Here is a 9,212-nt window from a genome sequence, read left to right as displayed (position 1 = left end):
AGTATAGGTACTAACACACCACTAACTACCACTGTGTTGTATCACCTAGTATAGGTACTAACACACCACTAACTACCACTGTGTTGTATCACCTAGTATAGGTACTAACTCACCACTAACTACCACTGTGTTGTATCCCCAAGTATAGGTACTAACATACCCCTAACTATCACTGTGTTGAATCCCCTAGCATAGGTACTAACACACCACTAACTACCACTGTGTTGTATCCCCTAGTATAGGTACTAACACAACCCTAACTACCACTGTGTTGTATCACCTAGTATAGGAACTAACTCACCACTAACTACCACTGTGTTGTATCCCCAAGTATAGGTACTAACATCCCCCTAACTATCACTGTGTTGAATCCCCTAGCATAGGTACTAACACACCACTAACTACCACTGTGTTGAATCCCCTAGTATAGGTACTAACACACCACTAACTACAATGTGTTGTATCCCCTAGTATAGGTTCTAACACACCACTAACTACAATGTGTTGTATCCCCTAGTATAGGTACTAACACAACCCTAACTACCACTGTGTTGAATCCCCTAGTATAGGTACTAACACACCACTAACCACCACTGTGTTGTATCACCTAGTATAGGTACTAGCACACCCCTAACTACCACTGTGTTGTATCACCTAGCACGGGTACTAACACACCCCTAACTCCCACTGTGTTGTATCACCTAGTATAGGTACTAGCACACCCCTAACTACCACTGTGTTGTATCACCTAGTATAGGTACTAACACCCCCCTAACTACCACTGTGATGTATCACCTAGTTTAGGCACTAACACACCCCTAACTACCACTGTGTTGAATCCCCTAGTATAGGTACTAACACCCCCCTAACTACCACTGTGTTGTATCACCTAGTATAGGTACTAACACACCCCTAACTACCACTGTGATGTATCACCTAGTTTAGGTACTAACACACCCCTAACTACCACTGTGTTGTATCCCCCCGTATAGGTAATAACACACCCCTAACTACCACTGTGATGTATCACCTAGATATCCATGTGTTGTATCTCCTAATACAGGTACTAACATATCCCTAATCTATCCCTGTGTTGTATCCCCTAGTATAGGTACTAACACACCACTACCTACCACTGTGTTGTATCACCTAGTACAGGTACTAACACACCACTAACTACCGCTGTGTTGTATCACCTAGTATAGGTACTAATACACCACTAACTACCACTGTGTTGTATCTCCTAGTATAGGTACTAACACACCCCTAACTACCACTGCGTTGTATCCCCTAGTATAGGTACTAACACACCACTACCTACCACTGTGTTGTATCACCTAGTATAGGCACTAACACACCCCTAACTACCACTGTGTTGTATCCCCTAGTATAGGTACTAACACACCCCTAACTACCACTGTGCTGTATCCCCTAGTACAGGTACTAACACACCACTAACTACCACTGTGTTGTATCCCCAAGTATAGGTAATAACACACCCCTAACTACCAATGTGATGTATCCCCTTGTATAGGTACTAACACACCCCTAACTACCAATGTGTTGTATCCCCAAGAATTGGTACTAACACACCCCTAACTACCAATGTGTTGTATCCCCAAGTATAGGTACTAACACACCCCTGACTACCAATGTGTTGTATCCCCTAGTACAGGTACTAACACCCCCCCTCCCCCAACTACCACTGTGTTGTATCCCCTTGTATAGGTACTAACACACCACTAACTACCACTGTGTTGTATCCCTAAGTATAGGTACTAACACCCACCTAATCACTCCTTGTACTGTATATCCCCTAGTACAGGTACTAACACCCACCTTACCAGCCTTTGCACTCTATATCCCCTGGTACAGGCACTAACACCCAACTAATCACTCCTTGTACTGTATATCCCCTTGTACAGGTATTTACACCCACCTAACCACCTGTTGCATCATATATCCCTTAGTAAAGGTACTAACACCCATCTAACCAACCCTTGCACTCTATATCCCCTAGTACAGGTACTAACACCAAACTACCCACTCCTTGTACTGTGTAACACCTAGTACAGGTACTAACACACCTACCTAGCCAGCCCTTGTACTCTATATCACCTAGTATAGGTATTAACACCCCCTAACCAGCCCTTGCACTCTAGATCACCTAGTACAGATACTAACACCCAACTAATCACTCCTTGTACTGTCTATCCCCTAGTACAGGTACCAACACCCACCAAACCACCTGTTGCATCATATATCCCCTAGTATAGGAACTAACCCCCACCTAACCAGCCCTTGCACTATATAGCCCCTAGTACAGGTACTAACCCCCACCTAACCACCCCTTGTACTCTATATAACCTAGTACAGGTACCAACACCCACCTAACCAGCCCTTGTATTGTGTATCCCCTAGTACAGGTACTAACATCCACCTAACCACCCCTTGTACTCTATATCCCCTAGTATAGGTACTAATACCCACCTAACCAGCCCTTGCACTCTATATCCCCTAGTACAGGTACTAACACCCACTTAACCAGCCCTTGTACTCTATATCCCCTAGTACAGGTACTAACCTCCACCTAACCAGCACTTGCACTCTATATCCCCTAGTACAGGTACTAACACCTACCTAACCAGCCCTTGTATTGTGTATCCCTTAGTACAGGTACTAACACCCACCTAACCAGCTCTTGCACTCTATATCCCCTAGTACAGGTACTAACACCCACCTAACCAGCCCTTGTACTCTATATCCCCTAGTACAGGTACTAACGTCCACCTAACCACCCCTTGTACACTATATCCCCTAGTTCAGGTACTAACACCCACCTAACCAGTCCTTGTATTGTGTATCCCCTAGTACAGGTACTAACACCCACCTAACCAGCTCTTGCACTTTATATCCCCTAGTATAGGTACTAACACCCACCTTACCAGCACTTGCACTCTATATCCCCTAGTACAGGTACTAACACCCACCTAACTAGCCCTTGTATTGTGTATCCCCTAGTACAGGTACTAACACCCACCTAACTAGCCCTTGTATTGTGTATCCCCTAGTACAGGTACTAACACCCACCTAACCACCCCTTGTATTGTGTATCCCCTAGTATAGGTATTAACACCCACCTAACCAGCCCTTGCACTCTTTATCCCCTAGTACAGGTACTAACACCCACCTAACCAGCCCTTGTATTGTGTATCCCCTAATACAGGTACTAACACCCACCTAACCAGCTCTTGCGCTATATCCCCTGGTACAGGTACTATCACCTACCCAACCAGCCCATGCACTCAATATCCCTTAGTATAGGTATAAACACCCACCTAACCAGCTCTTGTTCTCTATATCCCCTAGTAAGGGTACACCACTGCCCCTTGTCAGTGATTGCTCTGTTTATCCCCTAGTAAGTGTACATCACTGCCCCTCATCAGTGATTGCTGTTTATCCCATTGTAAGGGTACATCCCTGCACCTCGTCAGTGATTGCTGTTTATCCCATTGTAAGGGTACATCCCTGCACCTCGTCAGTGATTGCTGTTTATCCCCTTGTAAGTGTACATCACTGCACCTCGTCAGTGATTGCTGTTTATCCCATTGTAAGGGTACATCCCTGCACCTCGTCAGTGATTGCTGTTTACCCCCTAGTAAGGGTACATCACTGCACCTCGTCAGTGATTGCTGTTTATCCCCTAGTAAGGGTACATCACTGCCCCTCATCAGTGAATGCTCTGTTTATTCCCTAGTAAGGGTACATCACTGCCCCTCATCAGTGATTGCTCTGAGTATCCCCTAGTAAGGGTACATCACTGCCCCTCATCAGTGATTGCTCTGTTTATCCCCTTGTAAGGGTACATCACTGCCCCTCGTCAGTGATTGCTCTGTTTATCCCCTAGTAAGGGTACATCACTGCCCCTCGTCAGCGATTGCTCTGTTTATCCCCTAGTAAATGTACATCACTGCCCCTCATCAGTGATTGCTCTGTTTATTCCCCAGTAAGGGTACATCACTGCCCCTCATCAGTTATTGCTCTGTTTATCCCCTAGTAAGGGTTCATCACTGCCCCTCATCAGTGATTACTGTTTATCCCCGTGTAAGGGTACATCACAGCACCTCGTCAGTGATTGCTGTTTATCCCCTAGTAAGGGTACATCAATGCCCTTGTTCAGTTATTGCTCTGTTTATCCCCTTGTAAGGGAACATCACTGCCCCTCGTCAGTGATTGCTCTGAGGATCCCCTAGCAGTGATTGCTCTGTTTATTCCCTAGTAAGTGTACATCACTGCCCTTCATCAGTGATTGCTCTGTTTATTCCCCAGTAAGGGTACATCACTGCCCCTCATCAGTTATTGCTCTGTTTATCCCCTAGTAAGGGTTCATCACTGCCCCTCATCAGTGATTACTGTTTATCCCCGTGTAAGGGTACATCACAGCACCTCGTCAGTGATTGCTGTTTATCCCCTAGTAAGGGTACATCAATGCCCTTGTTCAGTTATTGCTCTGTTTATCCCCTTGTAAGGGTACATGACTGCCCCTCGTCAGTGATTGCTCTGTCAATCCCCTAGTAAGGGTACATCACTGCCCCTCGTCAGCGATTGCTATGTTTATCCCCTAGTAAATGTACATCACTGCCCCTCATCAGTGATAGTGATTGCTCTGTTTATTCCCTAGTAAGGGTACATCACTGGCCTTAATCAGTGATTGCTCTGTTTATTCCCTAGTAAGGGTACATCACTGCCCCTCGTCAGTGATTGCTCTGTTTATCCCTTAGTAAGGGTACATCAATGCCCTTGTTCAGTGATTGCTCTGTTTATCCCCTTGTAAGGGTACATCACTGCCCCTCGTCAGTGATTGCTCTGTTAATCCCCTAGTAAGGGTACATCACTGCCCCTCATCAGTGATTGCTCTGTTTATCCCCTAGTAAGGGTACATCACTGCCCCTCATCAGTGATTGCTCTGTTTATTCCCTAATAAGAGTACATCACTGCCCCTTATCAGTGATTGCTCTGTTTATTCCCTAGTAAGTGTACATCACTGCCCCTCATCAGTGATTGCTCTGAGTATCCCCTAGGAAGGGTACATCACTGCCCCTCGTCAGTGATTGCTCTGAGTATCCCCTAGGAAGGGTACATCACTGCCCCTCGTCAGTGATTGCTCTGAGTATCCCCTAGGAAGGGTAAATCACTGCCCCTCGTCAGTGATTACTCTGTTTATTCCCTAGTAAGTGTACATCACTGCCCCTTATCAGTGATTGCTCTGAGTATCCCCTAGGAAGGGTACATCACCGCCCCTCGTCAGTGATTGCTCTGAGTATCCCCTATGAAGGGTAAATCACTGCCCCTCGTCAGTGATTACTCTGTTTATTCCCTAGTAAGGGTACATCACTGCCCCTCGTCAGTGATTGCTCTGAGTATCCCCTATGAAGGGTAAATCACTGCCCCTCGTCAGTGATTACTCTGTTTATTCCCTAGTAAGGGTACATCACTGCCCCTCGTCAGTGATTGCTCTGTTTATTCCCTAGTACGGGTACATCACTGCCCCTCGTCACTGATTGTTCTGTTTATCCCCTAGTAAGGGTACATCACTGCCCCTTACAGTTAGTTGTATAACTACTTCCCTAGAAAAAATAGAAATAATATAAACTCTTTGTTGTGCTGAATGACCAAATAAAATTATATGGTAATCTGATACACACGTCACTTTTTTAAATTACTTTAGACGATACAGTGACTGATGGGATTCGATACATTTCCACAGGAAAGTTTGTGAAAGTAAAAAAATACAGTGTCTGGTCAGTTAAGTCTATGTATGTAAATTAATCAGTGTGCAGATGTGTCACTTCCTGCTGAGCTGCCTTTGTTTCGACACTGACAGACTGCAATATCAATTCAATAATAGTAATTAAAACCAATATTGAGTGTCATTATTTATTGAAGATTTGTAATTAAGAAATAAATTTGAGACCTAAGCTAGCCCGTTATTTTCTCCTTATCCAATTGTAGTACAGCAATGCTGGGCAGGTCAATACAAACGTCTGGCCAAAACAAAACTCCACACACACAACCTCCACTTCTCTCCTAATCACCGGCTCAAGACATTCAACAAAATTCACTCAAATTTCTCTGGCCAACATTGAAATAGGTAGAGCCTCAGCAAGCGTTACCAGTGACTTGTGAATGTGTTTGACAGAGGATGATCGCTGGACCACTGATGCTGACTCTGACAGTAAGTACTATTGTTCACCCTTCAATATCTCCAACTGATCGCACCAGTATCCATGTTTTAGATAATTTTGCATTGATTTTTTTTTTTTAACTGGACAACTGGTAGTAGCCAGATGATGGCAGCTTGGACACTGTATGGTTGGCGAGAGATGGTAAGATGGCGCTGGTCTGGCATTTGGTCACACTTTGGCCGCGGAGAGCATCCGTCGCCTCCTTCATTTGTAATACCTTAAAACACTATTAACTTGACATGAAATATGAATTTTAAAGCAAAGGTTGACAGCATAAGTACAAATGCCAAATAAAACTACTACGTATATATACCTACACAGGGTTATTCAACATATTTCGCCAGTACAAGGTAATATATACCAGTATTGTATACACACATGTGGTCAAAACAAGCAATTTATTTTTCATGTGGTATAAATTATACCGAATAATTTTGAAATGATGTCCCCCATGATCTTTTATGACAATATTTAAAATGTTGTCATCAAGAATTATATATTTCTGGAATATTTAAGGATCCAGGTTTATCACATCTGTTGTATATTAATATTTAATATCGAGATCTAAAAGTAAATCTTAGCGCTGTGACATTTTGAAAGCCAATTTAAGGATTGAATTGCCGGATAATTTGGACCAGAAAGCTAACCTATCCAGGGTTGTAATTAAATCTGTTTATTTTCACCAGCCATGACAGAAGGGAAGGACAATGTATAGAAAGTTATAATTCAAGCGGAAACCGTCACCATCACTTTGTAATCTGGCCACATCTATTTTCATCAAAAATCTAAAAAATGTAGATTTTGAAACCTTAGAGAGTTAAATCCTGTAGGACTTTTTATTAGTGCAATTGACCTAACAATTTAAATAAAAAAATATTTAAAAAATGAGAAATGTGAAGAGAAAGACGAGACAGGAGCTGAGATACTCTGGGTCGGGTTTCTTCCAGAAGAGAAACTCAAAACCTATGTATTGACGTTAAGCATCTCCTCAAATCGACATAAATTTTTTATTCTGTTTCTACATTAAGCCTATGTCTTATCAAAGCTTAAATGTCATTAGTAAATGAAAACAGTTGTCGAGGTAGTTTTTATTCCAAATTAAGAGCAGTCATTCACATTTGATTAGTAAAAAGTGTCAAGGCGTTTTCTTTGAGTGTTTTATTTTATTTCTGAAGATGCAAGCATCTTGATGTAATGGAAGCGACACACACAGAGGGTTTACCTTACGGATAGAAGTTTCTCGCATGTTCAACAAATGATGAAAGGTTTGGAAATCTACCAAAATTTGAAAACTTCCAAAGAAAATCTTGAATAATCAATAAGATGTGTGATGTATGTCTTTGTAGGTATAAGCTTGTATCGCTGGGTCAATTTCCAGAGATTAAATGTAATTTCATCTGGTTAACCTAGAACACACCACACAGTCCAAGTAAAAAAAATACATCCAATTAGTATATTAATTCTGATACTGTTACTCATAGACAGTTCAAAAAAACAGGACAATTAAGTATTAAATGTGGGATAAATGGAGACTCTGCAGGTACAAACTGGAACTTGTAAATAATTAATAGTCAAAGTTATCTCATGAAGATGTTGGTAAGATTAATGTTTGAAATTGTCATATTTTTCGAGACATATATTTGTTATGAGCTGTCAATGTCATCCGTGGACAAAAGCATAGACACAGCCCGAGGACCGACAGCCAAGCTTGGACAACTCCACTATAGAAGGAGATATGTAGTTTTTTTCTGTGTTTAGCCTACACCCTGAGTCATAAACACAGGTTTTTAGCCTCCGGACATTTTCATTGTTCAAGTTCAATTTTTTATTGACTATACAGCTAGCAATACTGAATAGAAATCCAAACATGCATAATTAAATGATGATAAAATCTTAAAAACTATCGCCATAATCATCAGAATAATGATCACTTTCAACACCAACACGTTGTAAATCTCGCACAATTCACAGATGGCAAATCTCGACTATTTTATCATTAGAAAAAATGTCCTATATGAAAACGATAAAAATGGAGATATAAATTGATGGGGATTTTTTTCAACAGGTATTGAATTTCATCTCGACTATCACACATCTAGCTTCCAGTATTTGCATAAAGTATTGTTGTTGTTATTCACTCGTATATATTGTTTGTTTTCACATTAATAAAACATAACATCCAATAAACTTGGTATCGGTACAGTCAGTAATTGCTTTTAACGATAAAACACAAAAAAGTCACACTATGTCAACAAAAAACAAAAATTATGGTAAATATCACAAATGTTTGAATTTACTTTTCATAAAATTCATTTTCCCATAAAGTAGAGGCCGCAACCTCATCATAATTACCATAAGTAGCTACTTAATTCCTGTAATGCAATTTGAACATCTCATTACCTCCAGGACTTCATTTATAAATCTAATTAAGTGGTGTAATGAATTGTAATTAGGAATTGTTTGGAAAACTTTGCCATTTATATTTTTTTCTGTAAACTGACAGTCTTGATTTTTATAACAAATTAGGTAATTAGCACCAAATATATGCCATAGTTAACCAATCACTTATTCATAAGCAGAAAGATGACATAATCGTAAAAGTAAGTGTTGAAATGAAGAGTCGTAAAATTGTTTTACTGAGCGTCTGTCTACAGCCGCACATAAAAAATGCAGCCTTGTCCTCAGTATTGTACATATTTGTCAATTCAATCCAACTCATTAGAATGGGGCAAGGACCCCCATTTTTTCTGTTAATTAAACAGCTTAAGGGGTAATGTGGTAACAATTCTCCTCCCTCTCTCTGTCAATACTAATTGTGTCAATTGATTTTAACCATAAACTTTACCAGGCCCATCCTTAGTGAATTCTTTTGAAATTTTGGTGTTCTGGGAATACTACGTCTCTAATTCTGTTTTGCTTCAAAAAAATATCATTGAAATTGATATCTTGGAAAAGAAAATTTTGTGT

This window comes from Mizuhopecten yessoensis, unplaced genomic scaffold (assembly GCF_002113885.1).
Source record: "Mizuhopecten yessoensis strain PY_sf001 unplaced genomic scaffold, ASM211388v2 scaffold8275, whole genome shotgun sequence".
NCBI lineage: Eukaryota > Metazoa > Mollusca > Bivalvia > Pectinida > Pectinidae > Mizuhopecten > Mizuhopecten yessoensis.
Note: the sequence above shows the minus strand (reverse complement) of the source record.